The sequence below is a fragment of the Chrysochloris asiatica genome, unplaced genomic scaffold (genome assembly GCF_000296735.1).
Source record: "Chrysochloris asiatica unplaced genomic scaffold, ChrAsi1.0 scaffold00009, whole genome shotgun sequence".
Lineage (NCBI taxonomy): Eukaryota > Metazoa > Chordata > Mammalia > Afrosoricida > Chrysochloridae > Chrysochloris > Chrysochloris asiatica.
The window spans coordinates 14,772,940-14,795,688 of NW_006408527.1; the positions used below are offsets into that span (position 1 = coordinate 14,772,940).

General features: G+C 40.5%; 2 pseudogenes; one reads left to right on the forward strand and one right to left on the reverse strand.

Moving 5' to 3' along the window:
• Positions 1-308: 308 nt before the first annotated feature.
• On the reverse strand, positions 309-3,763 carry LOC102837139 (annotated as a pseudogene).
• A 45-nt stretch (positions 3,764-3,808) lies between these two features.
• Positions 3,809-6,033, forward strand: LOC102830895 (annotated as a pseudogene).
• Positions 6,034-22,749: the final 16,716 nt, after the last annotated feature.

Here is a 22,749-nt window from a genome sequence, read left to right on the forward strand (position 1 = left end):
ATTTTAAACAAATGATCTCTCCAAAAAATAATTATTATCATAGCAATTTGATGAATAAAAAGCAGAGCCATTATCATTAAGGGAAATTATATTATGTATAAGAAAAATGTTATGCTTTTAGAAAGTCAGGAAAAGTAATTTTTGTGTTGGAAAATAAGCATACTAACTACTCTCCATTTCATTGGCCTTTGTTAGAGGTTAAAGAACCTGTTCATATAAGAAAAGTGATGTCAATGTGAACCTCTGGAAACCAGACTACTCCAAACTATTTTTCTCACTTCAATCTCAGGAGAACTCACTAAGGAGTTTCAAAATCCAAGGACAGACTGGTCCCACAGCATTTCCTCCTCTGTCCTTTCTTGGCCTTGATCCTTTTTCTCTTTTCTCTGTTTACAGTCCTCTTTCTTAGAGGTTACTTCTTGGCTTTTTTTCTCCTTTCTATTAAGCTTTTCTGTACTGACACTGACTGTTTCCACCTCTGCCTTGTTTTCCAGGACACTCTGGGGTTTGTCGAAATCCATTTCTTTGTAACTTTTCTTCATCTTATGCTTGGGCCGCTCTTGCTCCGGATTTTCTCTGCCTTCCTCAGGGTGCCTTTTTCTCTTTTGTTTATGACTGGCTTGATGGGCACTGGTACCGTTTTCTGAGAAGTGCTTTTAACCTCCAGGTTCTCCACTGTATGAGCCTCAATTCTTGCTGACTAAGGTCCAAGGCTACCAGTTTTTCTAAGGAATAGTCCCTGGTGAGTTGACAGTAGCCTGGAGAGTCTAGTCTCAGTCTGCTATCATAAGCTGGTACCCTCTGAGGTAACCGGTTTTCCAATGTTGGTGGAATATTGTATTACTATGGCTAAGTCTGGACAGTTTCAAATGGGAGTGCTTGATTAAACATTCTGTATCTATCTGGGTCTGGAATCAACCTCTTCTTTGTACCCAAAGGTTTCTAAATAGTCCTCTCTCATTGTTCTGAAACAAGTCTTTGGTTTTAAGCCTCTGGCTTTCTGCACTTTTATATAATCCTCAAGTTCATCTTGGAAAGAGTCTTAATTTTTTTGATGCTTCATTAAGTTGAAAGCAAGTGACTCTCTTTGTCAGGCTGAGAACTTGGTGGAGAACTGTGGTCATTTGCTTATTAGCTGCTTCAGCTTTTCAGCATGAACTTCCCACACAGCAAGATTGTACAGTAACCAGGGAACTTCTTTGAAGCAGGGGCAGGTGTCTACAACTACTGTCTCCCTCCCCCACCAACACTGCCAGTCGGGGGATAGGCCAGGGCGGAGGTGGTGGAGAGGCAGGGACAACCCCTGCCGCAGAGCAGGTGGGGCAGAAAAAAAATGGCTCTGCTATTCTTGAAATAAACTGGTATTGACTATTTTGAGTCTGACAATCATAGGGTTTACTCTGCAAGGAGCAACAAATTGGAAAGGAATGATTTCACATACATTGTCAAAAGGAACATTTCAAGATTGATCCTAGATGCAGGGTAAGAAGGCAGACTAGACCTAAAGCCTATACAGACAATTTCAAGAGGAATAATGTCACATTCATCATCAAAAAGAACATTGCAAGATCTATCATGAAATACAATTCTGTCAGTCATAGGATAATACCCATAGTCTACAAGGAATCTCAGTTAATACTGCTATTATTCAAATTTACCCAGCAACCACTAAAGCCAGTGATGAAATGGAGAAAAGACTGAAGTTGGCAAAGGCTTCTTTGACAGCAACACTTATGGAAGCAGAAGTCAAGAAATAAAATGATGTATTGCATTAGGCAAATTTGCTGCACAAGACCTTTTCAAGTGTTCAAGAGCAAAGGTGTCAGTTTGAGGCCTCAAGGGCACCTAACTGAAGTCATGGTATTTCATTAGTCTCATGTGCATGTGAAAGTTGGACAATGACTAAGGAAGACTATAAAAGAATTGATTCATTTGAGTTATTGTGTTGGAGAAGAATATTAAAGTTATCATAAACTGCCAGAAGTACAACCAAATCTGTGTTGGTAGAAGTACAGCCAGAATGTTCCTTACTTAGGAACCAGAATGGTGAGACTTTGCCTCTCATACTTCAGACATATTATCAGGAGGAACTAGTTCTTGAAGAAAGACACCACGCTTGGTAAATGGAATGTCAGTGAAAAAAAGGAAGAATTCCAAAGAGATGAATTGGCACCGTAGCAGCAGCAATGAGTTTAAGTGTAAGAGCAATTTTTAGTATGGTGCAGAACAGGGCACTGTTTTGTTATGTTATTACCACCTAACAACAATAACTGCAAAGACCTGGAGTTAGAAAATGAAAAGGGAAAAACACACTTAGTATTTCTCAAGCTGAAAGAACTAAAGAAAAAAATTCAAGCCTTGACTTGAAATACGAAAAGATGTTATAGTCAAAATATTAAGCAATGAAGAACGCATCAAAGAAGATGGAAGGAATATATAGAGTCACAGTACCAAAAAGAACTGGTTGATGGTCAACCATTTCAAGAGATAGCATAGGATCAACAACCAATGGTATTGACAGAAGAAGTCCGAGCTTCAGTGCACCTTACTCAATACCATTGTTGTTGTTGTTGTTAAGTACCATTGAGTCTGTTCCAACTCATAGCAACCTTGTGTAGGGTTTCTGAGGAGCAGCTGGTGAACTTGAATTGCTGACCTTGCCATTCAAACCAACATTGCAGACCAGTTTGGTAGCCCACAGCACCACACAGAACTCCTTCAGTAGCACAGGCTCTTGATAACATGCCCTCTCTTGAAATGGTTGAACATTGACCATTTCTTTTTGGTATAGTCATTCTGCTCATTCCTTCCATCTTCTTTTGATGCTTTTTGTATTATTCAATATTTTGCCCAAAGAATCTTTCAGCACTGTAAGTTGAGATTTGACTTTTTTTTTTCCCCCCAGTTATCTCAGCTTGAGAAATTCTAAGTATGTCCTTCTCTATTGGTTTTCTAACTCCAGGTATTTGCACATTTCATTATACTTGATCTTGTCTTCTCATGTTGTTCTTTGAGCTCTTTTGCTTCCTCATTTCTTCCATTTTCTTTAGCATGTCTATGCTGGATAGCAAGTTTTAGAGTCTCTTCTGACACCCATTTTGGTCTTCCTTCTTCCTTGTATTCTTAATGACCTTTTGCTTTCTTCTTGTATGATGTCCTTGATCTCCTCCCACAACTCTTGGTCTTCAGTCTTTAGTGTCTAGTGCATCAAATCTGTTCTTCAGATTATTTCTAAATTCAGGTGGGATATGTTCAATGTCATATTTTGGCTCTCGTGGACACGTTTTCATTTTCTTCAACTTCAGCCTGAACTAGCATATGAGCAATTGACGGTCTGTTCCAGTCTACCCCTGGTCTTGTTTTGGCTGATGATATGGAGATTTTTCCATGGTCTCTTTCCACAGATGTAGTCAATATTTGATTTCTGTGTATTCCATATGGTGAAATCCATGTGTATTTTATGCTGTTTAAAAAAGGTATTTGCCCTTTGGGAAATGGCGAGGAAGGGGAAGGCAGAGGCGGTGGCGGGGGGTGGGGGCCAGAGAGTAGAGGGTAGATATTCTCACCCGCCACCCCCTGGCCCTCTCCAGGATTTGGGAGGCCTAGTGGAAACCTTCAGGTCACCCAGGGAACTGCTCCTCTCGCCAGTCCTGCAGCGGCAAAGCAGGGGAGGGAAGTGCGGGAGGTTGAGCGCGCTGAGATGTGCAGAGCGCGGAGATGTGCAAGTTGCGAAGCTTGGCCAAGCGCAGACTGGAGCAGCCATCCAACTTCCAGCGCAGGATCTAATGAGAGGTCACGGTTTTAGGTGATGGGCAGATCAGAAAGTCAGATAGATATAACTGATATCAACACTCCAAAGCCAAAAAAGAAATACCGATGGACCTCTCTGGAGATCAACCTTTTGGTCCTAGTCCTGCTCCTTACTGTCATAGCTGTGACGATGATCGCGCTTTATGCAACTTTATGACGATAGTATTTGCAAGTCATCAGGCTGCATAAAATCAGCTGCTCGACTGATTGAGAACATGGATCCCACTGTTGAACCCTGTACAGATTTTTTTCAAATATGCTTGTGGGGGCTGGTTCCCGTTACAGTAACTTTGGCATTTTAAGAGATGAACTAGAAGTCGTTTTGAAAGATGTCCTTGAGGAAGCCAAACCTGAAGATATAGTAGTAGTGCAGAAGGCAAAAACACTGTATAGGTCTTGTATAAATGAATCTGCTATTGACAACAGAGGTGGAGATCCATTACTCAAACTGTTACCAGATATATATGACTGCCCAGTAGCCACAGACAACTGGGAACAAACACATGATGCTTTCTGGACAGCAGAGAAATCTATTGCACGACTGAATTCTAAGTACGGGGAAAAAATCCTGATTAACTTTTTTGTTGACACCGATGACAAGAATTCTATGAACCACATAATTCATCTTGATCAGCTTCGACTTGGCCTTCCCTCCAGAGACTACTATGAATGCACTGGAATATAAGAAGATGAGTGTAAAGCATGCGTGTAAAGCAATCATCTGTGGCTAAACTGATTCGTCAGGAAAAAGGACTGTCCATAGAAAACAACCAGATTTTGTTGGAAATGAATAAAGTTATGGAATTGGAAACAGAAATTGCCAATGCTACCACTAAACCTGAAGATTGAAATGAACCAATGCTTCTTTATAATAAAATGACATTGGACCAAATCCAAAATAACTTTTCATTAGTGATTAACGGGAATCCCTTCAGCTGGTCAGATTTCACAAATGAAATAATGTCAACAGTGAATATTAGTATTAAAAATGAGGAAGAGATGATTGTTTATGCTCCAGAATATTTAACCAAACTTAAACTCATTCTTACCAAATACTCTGCCAGAGATCTTCAAAATTTAATGTCCTGGCAGTTCATAATGGATCTTGTAAGCAGCCTCAGCCAAAGCTACAAGGAGTCTAGAAATGCTTTTCGCAAGGCAATTTATGGCACAACGTCTGAAGCTGCAACCTGGAGACGTTGTGCAAACTATGTCAAAGGGAATCTGGAAAATGCTGTGGGAAGGCTTAATGTGGAAGCAGCCTTTGCTGGGGAGAATAAGCAACTGGTTGAGGATTTGATAAAACAGATTTGGGAAGTTTTATTCAGACTTTACATGACCTCACTTGGATGGATGCTGAAACCAAGAAGAAAGCTGCAGAAAGGCCTTAGCAATCAAAGAAAGGATTGGCTACCCTGATGACCTTATTTCAAATGATGATAAACTGAATAAGGAGCACCTTGAGTTGAACTACAAAGAAGATGAATACTTTGAGAACATAATTCAAAATTCGAAGTTTGGCCATAAACAACTAAAGAAACTCCAAGAAAAAGTGGACAAGGACAAATAGATAAGTGGAGCAGCTGTAGTCAATGTGTTCTATTCTTCAGGCAGAAATCAGTTAGTCTTTCCAGCTGGCATTCTGCAACCTCCCTTCTTCACTGCCCAGCAGTCCAACTCATTGATCTATGGGGGCATTGGCATGGTCATAGGACACGAAATCACCCATGGCTTTGATGACAATGGTAGAAATTTTAATAAAGATGAAGACCTTGTTGACTGGTGGAATCAACAATCTGCAAATAATTTTAAAGAGCAATCCAAGTGCATGGTGTACCAGTATTGAAACTTTTCATGGGACCTTGCAGGTAGGTGAACAATATCTCAATGGAATTAATACATTGGGAGAAAATATTGCTGATAATGGAGGTATTGGACAAGCATACAGAGCTTATCAAAATTATGTTTAAAAGAATGGCAAAGAAAAATTACTTTTTGGGCTTGACCTAAACCATAGACAACTGTTCTTCTTGAACTTTGCTCAGGAGTGATGTGGAACCTACAGGCCAGAATATGCTGTCAACTCCATTAAAACAGATGTGCACAGTCCAGGCAATTCCAGGATTATTGGAACTTTGCAGAATTCCCCTGAGTTTTCAGAAGGCTTTCACTGCCGCCAAGAACTCATACATGAATTGATAGAACAAATGTCGGGTCTGGTGATCCTCAGGGGAAACCTGATAGCCCTTCCTTGGCTAGATTTGCCAGGACCCCAGAAATGTGAAATGCTATTGCAAGAGAATTGGCCTCGAAGATCCCTGCAATTACCTGGGATAACTAACAGAGATAAGAGAACCTCAAAATGATGACTACTTTAGAATCATAATAAAAGAAACATTATTTTGAAAAATGTGTGGCTAGAGGAGGCAGTTTAATGTCTGTCAAATCAATCCTTTCTCCATGTGTAAATAATGCTTCATTTCTAACACTGGCTTTACCATTTATGTCTGTTTCTTATGTGGTCTGCCAGTTTGATGTTGTCACTTAGAAACAGTGTTACCTACTTGTTGATGTAGACTGGGATTTCTAATCAAAGACAGCAAGAAGATTTGGAGACGTGATAGTTAAAAAAGCATCACCTAAGTTCTTGCTTTTTAATTTTTATTTGCAACATTTATGCTCCTTAAAAACCTTTCCAAAGAACTCTTATACATATTGGGGCCTTGGAATTTAAGTAGTTTTAAATTAATTTTTCTAATAATCAGTTGCTCATTCTGAGATCATTTTGTTTTAAGAACTCTTACAGAAATGAATGTCAAAAACTATTTATGTTGAGCCTGCTTCGACTGATACGGAGATTCTTAAGGCCCACTGTCATTTTCTAAGAATTTATTCCTCATTCTCACTCAAAACTTGGCCTTTTTAAAAGATTTGTAGTAATGTATAAATAATAATTTTTATATTTAATAATTAAGTACACATATGACTAAATAACTGTTATTATAATCACTGACTATTGAAGTTTCAGGTAGAGTTCTTCTCTCTGAGGTAAATAGTTAGGAACCAAAATCTGTAAAGTGATATACAGATGAGGATTGAGACTATTTAAACTTATAAATCATATTGATGAAAAGCATTAAGCACAAACCTTGAGGTTAAAAAATGCCATTGGATAGATGTCTAGAGCTATGTAAACTACATTGTGGTTTACAAGCAGGGTGGTGAAAATGAAGTCTATCCCTGAGGGTTGCTATGGTACAAGGGCAATGTTACAACAATGTAGCTCCACATCTTCTCTTTTCAGGTTTGTGATCTGATGGAAATATTTTGATAATAAATTTAAATTGTGAGCCCATTACTCACTAAAAAAAAAGGTATTTGCAATGATGAAGGCGTTGATCTTGAAAAAATTCTCTCAGGAAATCTCCACCATCATTTCTCTCACCAAGGCCATATTTTCCAACTACTGATCCTATTTCTTTGTTTCCAACCTTTGCATTACAATCACCAATGATTATCAATACATCTTGATTGCATATTTGATCAATTTCAGACTGAAGAAGTTGGTAGAAGTCCTCAATTTCATCATCATTGGCTTTAGTGGTTGGTGGGTAAATTTGAATAATAGTGGTATTAACTGGTCTTCCCTGTTGTTAAGTGCCGGTGAGTCGATCCCGACCCATAGCGACACTGTATAGGGTTTCCAAGGAGCATCTGGTGAGCTTGAACTGCCTACCTTGCAGTTCAAACAGCTTTGCAGTCTGGAGCATTAACCCACAGTGCCACACCACTGTCCTATCACAGACAGCATAATACTTCAAGATAGATCTTGAAATGTTCTTTTTGATGATGAATGTGACTCCATTCCTCCTGAATTTACATTCCTGGCATACTATACCACGTGATTGTCAGAATCAAAATGGCCAATACCAGTCCATTTCTGATCACTAGTGCCTAGGAGTACTGGTGTGGCACTGCGGATTAATGCACTGGACTGCAAGGTGGGCTTGAACCCCAGTCCAGCCACTCCTCAGAAACCCTATACAGGGTTGCCATGAGTTGGAACAAACTCCACTGCACTTAACAACAGCAACAATGCCTAGGATGGAGTTCTGGTGTGGCTCGGATAAGCACTGGACCACAAGGTCAGAGGTTCAAACTCAACAGCCAGTCCTCAGAAACCCTATCTAGGTTTGCTACAAGTTGGAATCAACTGGACACTACTTAACAACAAGAACAATAAGTAGAATATCTATGTTTATGCATTCCACTTCATTTTGACAACTTTCAATTTTCCTAGATTCGTACTTCACACGTTTCATGTTCTAATTATTAACAGATGTTTAAAGCTGTTTAAAACTCATTTTGAGTTGTGTTCCATGAGCAAATGAAGGTCCTGAAAACTTTATTCCATTCATATCATCACTGTCAACTCTACTTTGAGGAGGCATCTCTTTTCTAGTTGTATTTTGAGTGTTTTCCAACCTGAGGGGCTCATCTTCCGGCATGGTATATGACAATATTCTGGTGCATTTCATCATGTTTCAGTATTCAGTATTCTTGTGTTGTCTGACAGTGTTTCACTGCTATTCATGAGGTTTTCAAAAGCTGAACATTCGGAAGTAGTTCTTTTCTCCTTCCAAGTCTTCCCTTTAGGTGTATCACTGAAAGTACTGTATTTCAAGATAGATCTTCAGATGTTCTCTTGATAATGAATGTGACTCCATTCTTCTTGAATTTGTCACTCCTAACACAGTAAATCATATGAATGTCAGATTCAAATTGGTTAATAACTCTCCATCTCAGCTCATTAATGCCTAAGATGTAGATCTTTATGCATTCCATTTTTTTCTTTTTTATGACTTCTAGCATGGTACTCAGAAAGTAGGGGAAAGGAATAAAGCTAAATGAAGACTATTAGTTACCAGTTGTTGTAATGAAAAATCTAATTTTGTTTCACCTCAGGAGAGCTAGTCTTCTACTGAAAAGAATTTAAACCAGAAAACTATAAACTCAGAGATACCAGGCAAAGCTGAAAGAAACTGGGGTTTCAAGAGATAGTCATAAGTCTTTGCACAGTGCAAATGGTTAAGTGCTGATTGACTAACCAAAAAGTTGGTGGTTCAAGCCTACCCAGATACACTTCAGAAGAAAGGTCTGATGATTTGCTTCTAACAGGTCACATCCTTGAGTACTCTATGGAACTGCTTTACTCTGTACACAGGGGTTGCCGTAAGTTGGAACTGACCCCTGGCCTGACAACAATAACAAAGGGATAGTACACATTGAAATCTGAAACCTCCAGCTTTTTCCCCTCCCCCCCCCCTGGTTTCCAGAATGTTAGCAGAGAAGCTGATGTTAAGTCACGTCAGCCCTACATCATTATTTGAAACTTTTACAAGTTCAGATAACCAGGATTTATGTTTTTATTATCACCCTCACTTGCCTTTTACCTAAGGGCATTTCATGAACACATACATGAGTAAAATCAAGTCTGTGCTAACAGAAAAGTACAGAGTTGACCCAGGAGAACGGTGGCCTTATACCTTTGGGCACTATGGAGAGTCTTAGCCAAAGAGAATGTGACAAAGAAAATTCTCCTAGAGAGAAATTCAGGGAAATATTTTACTTGGATTAAAGTAGATAGAGTCAGACTCAGAGAGAGAACCAATAACAAACTCCCCACAGGGTTTGACTTATAAACTCTCTACAATATACTTATTAAATCACTACTAGAAATAGAAATCAGTAAGTACAAAAGCATAACAGGTATGCTACATGGGCATGAGTCATGAGACATCTTCATTAAAGCAACTCGATGTGATTCCCTTCTGTTGTTACATGTCATTTTTTTCTTGTTACATGTCATCAAGTCAATTTTGATTCATAGTAACCCTGTGTGACAGGGTAGAATTGCCCCATAGGGTTACCTAGACTATAATCTTTATGGGAGAGCTCTGGTGTAATGGTGGTTAAGTGCTTAGTAGTTAACTGAAAGGTCGATGGTTGGAATCCATCAGTAGTTTCACAGGAGAAAGATCATATAGTTGCTTCATTACATATTGTTTTGTTGTTGGTATTAGGTATTTTCATGTCATTTTGGACTTATAGCAACACTATAGTGGGTTTATGAGAGCAGAAAGCTTCATCTTTCTCCTGTGGAGCGGCTGGTGGGTTTGAACTACCGACCTTATGGTTAGCAGACTGGTGCTTATTCAACAGCACTTCCTACAATGTTGTTGTTGTTGTTAGGTGCCATCGAGTCGGTACCAACTCATAGTGACCTTGTGCACAGCAGAACAAAACAATGTCCGATCCTGGGCCAACCTCACTACTGTTGCCATGCTTGAGTCCATCAATGCTGCCACTTGGCCAATCCATCTCGTTGGGGGGCTCCCTACAATGCTCCCTCCTTAAAGATTACAGCTTTGGAAACTCTATGGGCAATTCTACCTTATAGGATTATCATGAGTCAGAATACACTCACCGGAATTTTTTTTTTTTTTTTTTTTAATCTTTACAAATCAGATTGCCAATCAGTCCTAGAGAAGCTGCTTATTGTTAAGCGCCATTGAGTCGGGTCCGACCCATAGCGACCCTGTACAAGGTTTCCGAGGGTGTAAATCTTTACCGGAGTAGAAAGCCTCATCTTTCTCCCATGGAGCGGCTGGTAGTTTCGAACCACTGACCTTAAGGTTCGCAACCCGATTCGTAACCACTACACTACCAGACAGAAGCTGCTAGGTGAGTTCAAACCAATAAACTTTCGGTTCACAGTTGAGCTCTTAAGTGTTATGCTTCCAGGGCTTCATTCTGTACTTTTAAATCTATTCAACAGGGATTATCTTTTGTCCTTCCCCTAGATGAAAGTTCTGATCTTGTGATCATTCTTAGATATTAAGCCCTGGTAGTGCTGTGGGTTAGGCATTGGACTACTAACCTTAAGATTGATAATCCAAGCCCACCAGCCACTCCAAGGGGAAAAAGATAAGGCAGTCTGTTCCTGTAAAGATTTTTAGTCTCAGAAACCCTATGTAGAATTGCTAAGAGTTGGAACTGACTTGACCAACTCATTTGGTTCTTGGGTATTAAAAATATCAGTTAGTTTAAGTGTCAGTCTCAAATCAATACTAAGAAGGTCACACCACAAGCAAAGATCAAAACTTCAAAATTTATTTAAGTTCAAGCCAAACTGAAGTATGCTTCCAGTGGCCTCTGACAATGGAGGAAGAGGGTGTATGCTTCCTCATCCCCTTGCCTGGCATTACGTGACTTTTTCATCCTGCTGAATAAGAAACTCTGGGACTGAGGCCTTAACAACCTTACAGGTAATTCTGATGTAGTTTAAGTCTGAGAACCACAAAGCTAAGAAAGAAGCTGGTCTGAGCAGGTTGTGGTTAAGGAGACTTACTATTAAAGTGATGGAGGTGGTGGTTATGCGCCATGGAGTCAGTTCTGACTCATAGCAACCCTGTATAGGGTTTCTGAGGCTGTAAATCTTTATGGGAGCAGAAAGCCTCATCTTTCTTCCAAGGAACGGCTGGTAGTTTCAAACTCCTGACTTTGAGGTTAGCAGCCTGACTCATAACCACTACGCTACCAGATCTCCTTGATTGGAGCGAAAATGCATAATCAGAAATGAATGAGAGACAGGTGGGAAACTACCTGCTATCAATTTAGGAGATAGAAAAGCATTCTATTATTGGAGGTAAGATAGAGTCCTCCCCACCTCCAAAAAACAAGGCATATTTACTATAATTAATATGAAGAACCACCGCTTGTCTATCAGTTTCTCATACTGAGGTGGTTTGTGTATGGTTGTGATACTGGAAGTATTTAGAATACCAGCAGGATCATCCATGGTGACAAGTTTTAGTTGAGCAGAGTAAGACAGACTGGAAAGAAAGAACAGACAGTCCACTTCTGAAAGATTCGTTACTGAAAACCTTAGAATAGCAGTAAAACATTGTGTGATATAATGCCAAAAGATGAGCTCCTTAGGTTGGAAGGCTCTCAAAAGATGACGAGGAAGAGATGCCTCATCAAAGTAGGAATGACTTTAATGATGTGGATAGAGCAAAGCTTTCAAGCCCTTCATTTGCTGATGGGGCATTACTCAAAATGAGAAGAAACAACTGTAAACAACCATTAATAATCAGAATGTGGAGTATTCAAAGTATGAATCTAGGAAAACTGGAAGTTGTCAAAATGAAATAGTACACAAAGATTGATATCCTAGGCATTAGTGAGCTGACATGGATTGTATTGGCCATTTTGAATCAGATAATCATATGGTTTATCATGCAAGGAATTACAAATTGAAGATGAGAAATGGCCTCACATTCACTGTCAAAAAGAACATTTCAAGATGGATCTGGAAGTACAATGCTTGTCTGCGATAGGTTTTCTACACACCTACAAGGAAGACTAGTTAATACCACTATAATTCAAATTTATGAACCAACTGCTAAAGGCAAATATGATAAAATTAAAGAATTCTACCAACTTCTTCAGTCTGAAACTGATCAAACATGCAATCATGATGCACTGATAATTACTGGTGCTTAGAATGTAAAAGACTGTCTTAGAAACAAAAAGAATCAGAAGCTGGAAAATTACGTGATTGAAAATGATGCTGGAAATTGCATGATAGAATTTTGCGATGAATAAGGCCAATGGCTTATTCTTTGCCAATACCTTTTTCCGCAACTTACACAGTGACTAGAAATGTGAACCTTGCCAGATGGAATATATACAAATCAAACAGACAACATCTGTGGGAATAGATTATGGAAAAACTCAATCATCATCAGCCAAAACCAGAACAGGGGTCAACTGTGGAACAGACCATCAATTGCTCATATGTAAGTTCAGGCTGAAACTGAAGAAAATCAAAACAAGCAGCGTTGTTGGTAGCATTGTTATTGTTGTTAAGTGCCATCAAGTCAGTTCTGACCCACAGCAACCCTGGATAGGGTTTCTGAGGAGCAGCTGGTGAGCTTGAACCACCAACCTTGCAGTTCAAATGACTTTGCAGTCTGGCGCATTAACCCACAGCGACACACCAGGACTCCTCTGGTAGTGTAGTGGTTATGAATCGGGCTGCGAACCTCGAGGTCAGCAGTTCGAAACTACCAGCTGTTCCATGGGAGAAATGAGGTTTTCTGCTTCTGTAAAGATTTACAGCCTCGGAAACCCTGTCCAGGGTCGCTATGAGTCGGATCCGACTCCACCTCACATAACAACAACAACATATTCCACCTGAATTTTGAGACCATCTCCAGAAAATCTTAACACATTGAACAGTAATTATCAAAGACCAGAGGAATTCAGGTATGACATCAAAAACATCATACACGAGAAAGGAAAAAGGTAATTTTAAAAAGCAGAAAAGAAAGAAAGACCAAAGTGGACGTCCTAAGAGATTCTAAAACACTCTTGAAAGATGTCACTTTGAGGACAAGCATGCCCCTGATCCAAGCCATGATATTTTCATTGGCTTCATATGCATGTGACATTTGGATAATAAGTAAGGAAAACTGTAGAAGAACTGATGCATTTGAATTATGGTGTTGATGAAGAATATTGATTGAATGTACCTTGGACTGTCAGAACTGGAAGAAGTTCAGCCAGAAAGCTACTTAGAAACAAGGGTGATGTAACTTTGTCTCACATGCTTTGGACATATTACCAGCAGGGGCCAGTCTCTGGAAAAGGACATTATGCTTGTACAGTTTAGGGTCAAAGAAAAAGAGGCAGACCTTCAACAAGATGAATTGACACAGTGGCTACAACAATTGGTTTAAACATAATAGTAAGTGTGAGGATGATGTAGGACTGAGCAGTATTTCATTCTGTTGTATATGGAGTTACATATGTTATGAGTCAGAACTGACTCAACAGGCACTTATGAACAACAGGACCCGAGAATCCAAGACAACCACTCAAAACTCCCTGCAGGCCTGTGTCATTTGATGACACAGACTGGATGTGGCTAAGACAGAACTTAGCATGGAAAACTTCTGTGTTCGGGAGCAGAGGACTGGCCAGGCCCTGCACAGAGAGTTGGATCTAGAGTATAGCAGACATGGCCCATGCCCTGGGGGTACTTGAGGGGTCAGCAATGAGCAGTTTTTATCTGCCAATGGCAGTTTCCATTGCCAGCTGTGAGAGATCATTTAGAAATTTAGAACAAGTTGCCATAGTCACTGTTAGCTGTAGACATGCTATTGCCTGAACAGAAGGGAGGAGGAGTGAGTTCCCATCCCAGTGGATGACAACCAGAGCAGATGACAATGTACCAGGTACAGCCTCAGGGTAAAGCAAGTAGTTGGGGGTTGTTGTTGTTAGGTGCCATCCAGTCAGTACCAACCCATAGTGACCTTATGCACAACAGAACGAAACATGGCCCGATCCTGGGCCAACTGAACTAGTGTTGCCACGCTTGAGTTCATCAATGCTGTCAGGGGACAGCAATAGGGCTCTGAACTGTCTGAGACTACAGGACCTCTGGTAGCGTAGTGGTTATGAATTGGGCTGTGAACCATAAGGTCAGCAGTTCAAAACTACCAGCTGTTCTGCAGGAGAAAGATGAGGCTTTCTGCTCCCCTAAAGATTTACAGCCTCAGAAACTCTGTACAGGGTTGACTCTGAGTCGGTTCCGACTCCACAGCACATAACCACCAACCACCAACCACCACCACTCAAAATCAGCATAATGGGGTGTGGCACTTGACAAAACAGAGCCTTGAAAAAGAAACTGAGTCTTACTATAGAAAATTAAGGTTACTTTTTTGGCATAACTGAGTATGTTGCCTAAGATTCATACTTGCTACAGTCATAAAATATATTTTCGTGTTTTGTTGTAGTTGTGTGCTGTCGAGTCGGTTCTGACTCATAGTAACTCTGTATAGGGTTTCTGAGGACAGCTGGTGGGTTTGAACTGCCAACCTTGAGGATAGCATGGTTATCAGTCCATTGTTTATCCTACAGCACCACACTAGTGGTTGAAGCATTTTATAGTCCCACTTCCTCGACAAATTGGAAAAAGAAATACCATATGACCCAAAATCCTTCTACTTGGTATATATCCACAAGAAATAAGAATCAGACCATGGATGGATATATTCACAATGATGTTCACAGAAGCACTACTTACAATAATAAAAATATGGTGACAGCTTAAATACCTGTCAATGGAAGAATGGATAGACAAACTTTGGTACACACAGACAATGGAATACTATGCAACATTGAAAAAATAAAGATAAATCTGTGAAACACTTCATAACGTGGATGAACCTAGAGGACATTATGCTGAGTGAAATCAGTCAATCACAAATACTGCATGAGACAACTGTTGCAAAAATTCAGGAAAAGGTTTTCATGCTAAAAGAAGCATTCTTTGATGGTTGCCAGGGTTGGGAGGGAGAGGAGAGTAATTCTTTGGCTAGAGGGTAGACACAAGTTAGCACAGGTAACATGGAGGGCAAGTTGGCAGAAGACTGATGATGACATATAAAGACACAGGGAGGTATGCAAGGGCTAAAGGTGATAGAGGTAAACAGTGGTATGTATACAACCCTAGAATGACAGTGGACAGATAGACAGGCTGAATGGGTATGGGAGGGAGAGTGGGAGTACACCCACAAATATATAAGAGTTTGAAAGAGGGTATTTGTACATGGATATTTACCTTTGCTGCAAACCTATGAATGTGGAGCATGCAGCGTGAAAAATGATGAAAACTTCTTAGATAATTACCAAACATCTTAAGGCAATAAGTTCCTAGGGCTAGGGGCTCAGGACTATAGTCTCAGGGACCACCATGGTCAATTGGAACAAAATAGTACACAAAAGACAATATTATACATCCTACTCTGGCAAACAGCATATGAAATCTTCAAAGCTTGCAAGAGACCATCTAAGGTGCAGCTATTAGTGTCTTCATGTACAAGAGAAAGAACAGTGATAAAAACTGAAGATGCTTGGAATCAACTCGTCCACTAGATCAATGGAGTAGGTGAATATCAGCCACCATGACTCTGAGACCAGAACAACTAGAGAGTGACCAATTACCACTAACCACTGATCCCAATGGATCACATTAGATGATCCAAGATTGAGTGAGAGAAAATGTGGAACAAAACTCAAAATTACTAAAAACAAAACAAAACAAAATGCTGGGTTAATGGTTAGAAAGAGGCTGGAGGAACCTGAGACTATGGCCCTCCACCCTCCTTCAGGTCTGGAATGAAACTTTCCCTCATGGCCCAATTTTCATCCAAGCAGTAGGTAAGTTTATTAGCTTAGTTAGTTAAGTGCCATAGAGTTGGTTCTGATTGATAGCAACTGTAGAGGGTTTTCAAGGAGTAGCTGGTGAGTTTGAACCACCAACCTTGTGGTTCAAACTGACCTGGAGGGCCAGTGCTTTATCCCACAACACCGCATCAGGACTCCAGATAGGTATATAGGGGGGACACCAAAACTAGTGAGGCAGACTCACCATGGAATAATGGTCAATCATTCAAGATCAAAAGGGCAATAGTCACCTAAGGGCAAAGTTGAGAAAGGATGGGAAGGACAGAGGAATGCAAATAGGAACCACAGGGAGGAAGTGGGATAACTTATTACATGGAGGGGATTATAATCATTTAGAAGAAACAAAGTGTATCATTTGTTGAATGATGACTTTGCTTTTAACCTTCACTCAGTTCACAATAAAAATGAGATGAGTTCTTTAGTGAAAAAAAAAAAAAAAAAAAGAAAGAAAGAAAAATTCCTTTCCAAAAGCAATCAATTTATAGGACTTCAGAGGGCCCACACACCACAGTGCTATGGAGAGGAAACAATCAAGGATTTTCTGCTTATTTATGAAGCGTAAATTAGCTGAGAGAGCTAAAGACATCTAGTGTCCAGACAAGGAAGCTTAGAGAAGAACACACTTGTCACCAGAGACAAGAGCCATTATGATGTTGCCGGACTGGATCAGGCCAGCTACACCTCTAGGAGAGGAATCTCAGCGGGGGACAGTGATGCCCCAGGGAATGGCTAAACAACTCCTCTGCACCCAGCCACAATCCTGAGAAGGTGTCTCAAGCCCTTCAAGACATTAGTGAGTTTGAGCACTGGCTTGACTGCTTTACCTAAGAGATCTGAACATGGAAGACAAGTTACCATTCATTAGCAAGTTGAGGTACCTTGTCCCATGTCATCTTATCCTTTCTCTGAAGAGGAAATAGCATCCAGACTATGATATAATCATAAAACAAAGTTGTCACCTTTGTTTGAGGAGGCAGGGCTTGATGGCGGCTAGGGTGGAAGTGCAGTTCAGTTCGCTGTCAGCGATACTACAGAATACCAGGGAAAGCAGATCCACGGCAGAGCTCCAAAACTCAGAACCACAGAGATAGGAATATTTTTAAAGTTTGAAGGCTTATAGCTACTGGAACTTGAAGCTAAAGGAAGAAATCGCGTACTTTTGAATCTGCTCGGAGGCCTGGAGCTGACATCTTGGGTGAGACCAAGTGGCAGGATCAAGCAGGGGAGCAGAAACACCGCGGAAAAATGCCGTGGGAACCTTGGAGCAAAGGTGGACAATATACTTTGTCGGTTTTTCTTTGTTCTGAGTTTGTTTCTTTTTTTTTTGTATCTGGTCACTGGCGCCCCAATGTTTGCGTGCCTCCATTCTGGTGACTAGAGGGGGAAGCCTGAGCGAGTGGACACCCCCCCACCCTCACCACTGTTGGGTTCTTCTGCCACACATGCGCACAGATACTCAGCCTAAGCGCAGGCCCTGAACGTTGTTTGTTTTTTTTAAAAAAAATACGGGAAAGGGCAGGGCAGGGCTGTAGAGAGGGAAAAAGAGTTTGAAAACAAAACAGGTTGAAAATTAAATTAAAGCCTGAGGAATAGCATAACAACCAACACTGGCATCTTGAAATCTCTCAGGTAGCTTTGAAAACAAGAAGCTGGAGAGAGGACATTAAAGTTATACTCATATTATGCTACAGATTTTTTTTTTTTTCTTCTCTCCTTCCTCTCCCTTTTCTGTGATTACATACTGCAGTATTCAGTCTAGTCTTTGTTGTTGCTGTTTTTGGCTTTTTTTCTTTCTTATTTTTTTTTTTTTTCTCTTTTTGCTGGTGGTGTTTTGCTGTTTTATGCTTCCCCTTCTACCTTTGGGGAACTCTCTCTCTCCCTATATTACCCAAGAAGAGTCAGCAACTGCTGCCATATAGTCAACCTACAATCACTCTCTAAAACACCAAAACCCAGACAAGAACCAATACCAACTGCCATATACCAGGAAAAGACACCACCTGTGAGTTAAGCAATAAGAAGAGTGAAAAGGGAAGTCCACATCTTGATCTCATCTTCCTGGAAGCAATCAGAAAGCATACATAATTACCAAAACACATAATTAAGTATTAAGGCCACAGATAAACACTAAGCATGTCCAAGAAGCAAAAGCAGATGACCATATCAGCACATGACCGGAAACAAAATAAAATGTCTAAGACAAATGACCTAGCGATAGACCTGGACTCCATTCTGGAAGGAGGGCATTCCTTGGAAATGCCTAAGAAGGAATTCAGAAAAATGATTATAAAATGTTTCAAAACACTTTACAATGGAGTTAAGAAAAATAAGAAGTCTAGATTCCAACAACATTCTTCAAAGAGATGGAAAAAACAATTATAAACTTTATATGGAAAGGAAAGAGACCCAGGATAAGCAACACACTGCTTAAGAAGAATAAGGTTGGAGGCCTCTCACTTCCCGACTTCAAAATTTACTACATGGCTACAATGATAAAAACAGCCTGGTACTGGTACAATGAAAGATACGTAGATCACTGGAACAGAATTGAGAATCCAGAAATTAACCCATCTACATACAGCTACCTAGATATATCATCACATGGGGAGGTGATTGTCTCTTCAACAGATGGTGCTGGCAGAACTGGAAAGCGATATGCAAAATATTGAATCAAGACCTTTACCTCATACCTTATACAAAAACCAACTAAACATCGATTAAAGCCCTAAATGTGAATCCCAGAATTATGAAGGCCATCAATGAAAAAATAGGGACAATTGTGAGGGCACTAATCCAGGGAATTCCAAGCATGTTGAAAACTACACAAACAAAAGTACACAAAATAGATGAATGGGACATAATAAAAATTAAAAACTTAAGTGCAGCAAAAGACTTCACCAGAAGAGTAAAAAGGGAACCCACAGACTGGGAAAAAATCTTTTGCAATGACACATCACACAAGGGACTTATTTCTAAAAAATATAGGAAACTACAACACTTCTACAAGAAAACGACAAATAACCCAATAAAGAAATGGGCACAGGACATGAACAGACACTTCACCAAGGAGGAGATACAGGCAACCAACAAACAGATGAAGAAATGTTCACAATCACTAGCTATTAGAGAGATGCAAATCAAAACAACAATGAGACATCATCTCACACCAGCAATAACAGCAAAGATCAAAAGAGTTGAGGACAATAAATGCTGGTGGGGATGTGGAGAGATGGGGACACTCCTTCATTGCTGGTGGGACTGCAAAATGGTCCAACCTCTCTGGAAAGCAATATGGCACTTCCTCAGAAGGCTGACAATAGAAATACCTTATGATCCAGCAATTCCTCTACTTGGTATTTACCCACAGGAAATATGAGCCATAACACAAGTGGATATATGCATACTCATGTTCATAGCAGCACTATTTACAATAGCAAAAAGATGGAGACAGCCAAAGTGCCCATCAGCTGAAGAATGGATAAATAAACTGTGGTACATACACACAATGGAATATTATGCTACCTTGAAGAACAACAAGGAAACTGCAAGCCACTGCATAACATGGAGAACCTTGAGGACATTATGTTGAGTGAAATTAGTCAGTCACAAAAGGACAAATACTGCATAGGACCACTACTGTAAAGGCTAAGAAAAAGAACCCATACTAAAGGGGGGTCGGGGAGATTCTTTGCTGGTTGCTGGGATGTTGAGGGTGGGGTGAGGGGAGGGATGGAAAGGTGGAGCACAGGCCAGGGAATAGACACAAGATAGTTTGGGAGCTGGAGAGGGGCGCGATATACAAAAAGGGAGGGGGGAATGGAAGAACAAAGCGGATGGGAGAACAATTAGGCAGGTTTGCATGGGCTAAGTGGGACAGAGGTAAACAATGATGTATGCACAACCTTGGAACAACAGGGCTCTGGGATACAGGGATTGAGAAATGGTTGGAATGGGGAAAAGGGGGAAAATAATGTTAAGATGCTTGGCTGTCTTTTGAATCTTGGTTTTCCTTGCATTACATTATAAAATAGACACTGGAAGGGCAGAGAAAGGAATAGCCAGAAATATCACCATAGAAAGCTTCTGCCTATAACTGATTGGAATATCTAAAATGGGGCTACAATGTGCCCAATGAAGGAGGCTTCTTGTGGAGCCTCTGCATTACATAAGACTATAGGTGGAATCCTGAACAGCATCCAAAATCTACAGAGGTGGTAAATGTCCTCTTGAAAGGATGGGCAGACCAGCCTGGAGTGGCTAGAAGAACAGAAGATACTTTTTGAAAGAAAGACCTACAGGAAAACTACAAAACAATATAGGCAAACCAACTGATTACTATAAGAACAAGTAAGTTGCTCACCCAGGAGACATCAAGGCAAGGGGTCGGGTCCCCTCAGAGTAAAAACCCCCTTCCAAGACTAAGACTGAATGGGAATACATGCTCTGATTGGTGGCCACTGTTCGTCACCGATAAGGGGAAGTGAGGGAAAAACAGCAATGAAGCTTTGAGCTAAACAGTACAACGTGCAATAGACCACAGTTTGTTTATCCATTCTTCAGTTGATGGGCACTTTGGCTGTCTCCATCTTTTTGCTATTGTAAATAGTGCTGCTATGAACATGGGTGTACATATATCCACTCGTGTTATGGCTCGTATTACTTGTGGGTAAATACCAAGTAGAGGAATTGCTAGATCATAAGGTATTTCTACTGTCAACCTTCTGAGGAAGTGCCATATTGCTTTCCAAAGAGGTTGGACCATTTTGCAGTCCCACCAGCAATGAAGGAGTGTCCCCGTCTCTCCACATCCCTGCCAGCAATTATTGTCCTCTACTTTTTTTTTATCTTTGCTGTTATTGCTGGTGTGAGATGATATCTCATTGTTGTTTTGATTTGTGAACCCAGGTGGAGACCTGGTTTGCAGCAGTGTGGCAAAACCTGGGGACTCTTCAACCCACAGTCAGTGACATAGCCACAGAGGACTACAGTGGAGAGTGAAACGTCCAGCTGATAAGAGAGTGCATATGCACAAGAACACCCACACTTGCAGATAATACCCACTTGACCTGGCTTCAATGACTGGATGATCAGAGCTCAACCAGAAGAAGAAAGAAGAGGAAAAAAAGAGTAATCTGATACAATTTGATGAACTTGACCTACACCTATGGATACAGTAGCCCAAAAGAGGGAACAAATCTTTACAGCAAGGATCATTCCCACCCCCTCCATACACAGAGTAGACAGGGATGGGCAACTTGGATATTGGCTACCCAAAATGGGGGGGGCTACAAAGGCAAGAAGTGACTGGCTTACAAGCTTTCCAGAGGGCGTGGAGGAAGGTAGAATCTCCACTGAGTAGTATCCAATCTGTCTAGGCGGGGCTGATGACAGGAAATGGGGATAGGTCTCTTGTGATACCGTAGTGAATAACTGTTGTCAGGACTGATTGTGAGGGTTGTATATGTAAAGGTAAATGTTTTGTAGCAAGGAGGGGAGTGATTAACTTTGCAGCCTAGGACCGGAGGTCCCTGGGTCTATGAAGGGAGAAGAATGGAAAGTGGGACCCTACTCAGAGAAGCAGTGATCTCCAAGGGAAAAGGGCTGTGTGTTGATGACTGGGGGTGGGGGTGGGGGTAGGGAGGGAATAGGCTTGCAGTATATATCCTTTGGTTGGTTGATGATGCATGTAGGGGATTGTAACCATGGCAATGAAATATGATAGAATGAATGTAAAACTAATGTTCTCCCATGTAAACTATCTCATATTCACAATAAAACATTTAAAAAACAAAACAAAACAAAAAACTGTCACTTTTATTTTTTCCTATCTGAATAACATAAAATATTTGAAGCTAGCATAAACACACACACACAATTGAGGTTATTTCTGGGCACCTTATTCCTTTTTTGATTTTAAGTGTACCTTTAGATTCAGAACAATACCTGAAATGTGTTTGGGGTAGAGTGTGCCCACAGACAGTATGGAAAGAGTTTTTTTTTGTTTATGTTGTATCTTTTCGTAAATATAACTCAAGGTTTTTTTTATGTTTTGTGTCAGAAGAACTCAGAACTCTTTCCTATACTGTCAACTTTGTGTCAGGTTTAAGATGATCTGAGTTTGGGAAGCTGCATGCTGGGAGGTCATGTAGGAGAGTAGGACAATTTGTGACTAGTGCCAGGTTTTCTTCAGGAAAATCCCTGTATTTCCTCTTGTTTCTTCGTACTCCTTGATGTTGTTGCTGTTAAGTGCTATTTAGTTGGTTCCAACTCATAGCGACCCTGCATAGTGTTTCCAAGGAGCAAGCAGCCGGTGTATTTGAACCACTGACTTTACGGTTAGCAGTCCAGTGCTATCCTACACTGCCTCCTCATACTCCATAAGAATGCACGTATATCCTTGTTTCCCTGGGACAGTTAGTTTACATCTGTTCTGACACAATGCCTACTTTCACCTTTAAAAAAAATAAAATCTCTGAACTGAGCAATTGTTTACATGGGAGAATATCAACTTTACACCATCTTTTCATTGCAATGATACAATCTCCTCCGTGTACTATCATTCAACAGTATTTGCTTCCATTCTCTCTGTTTTTTCTCTTATTTTTTTTTGTGGGGGAG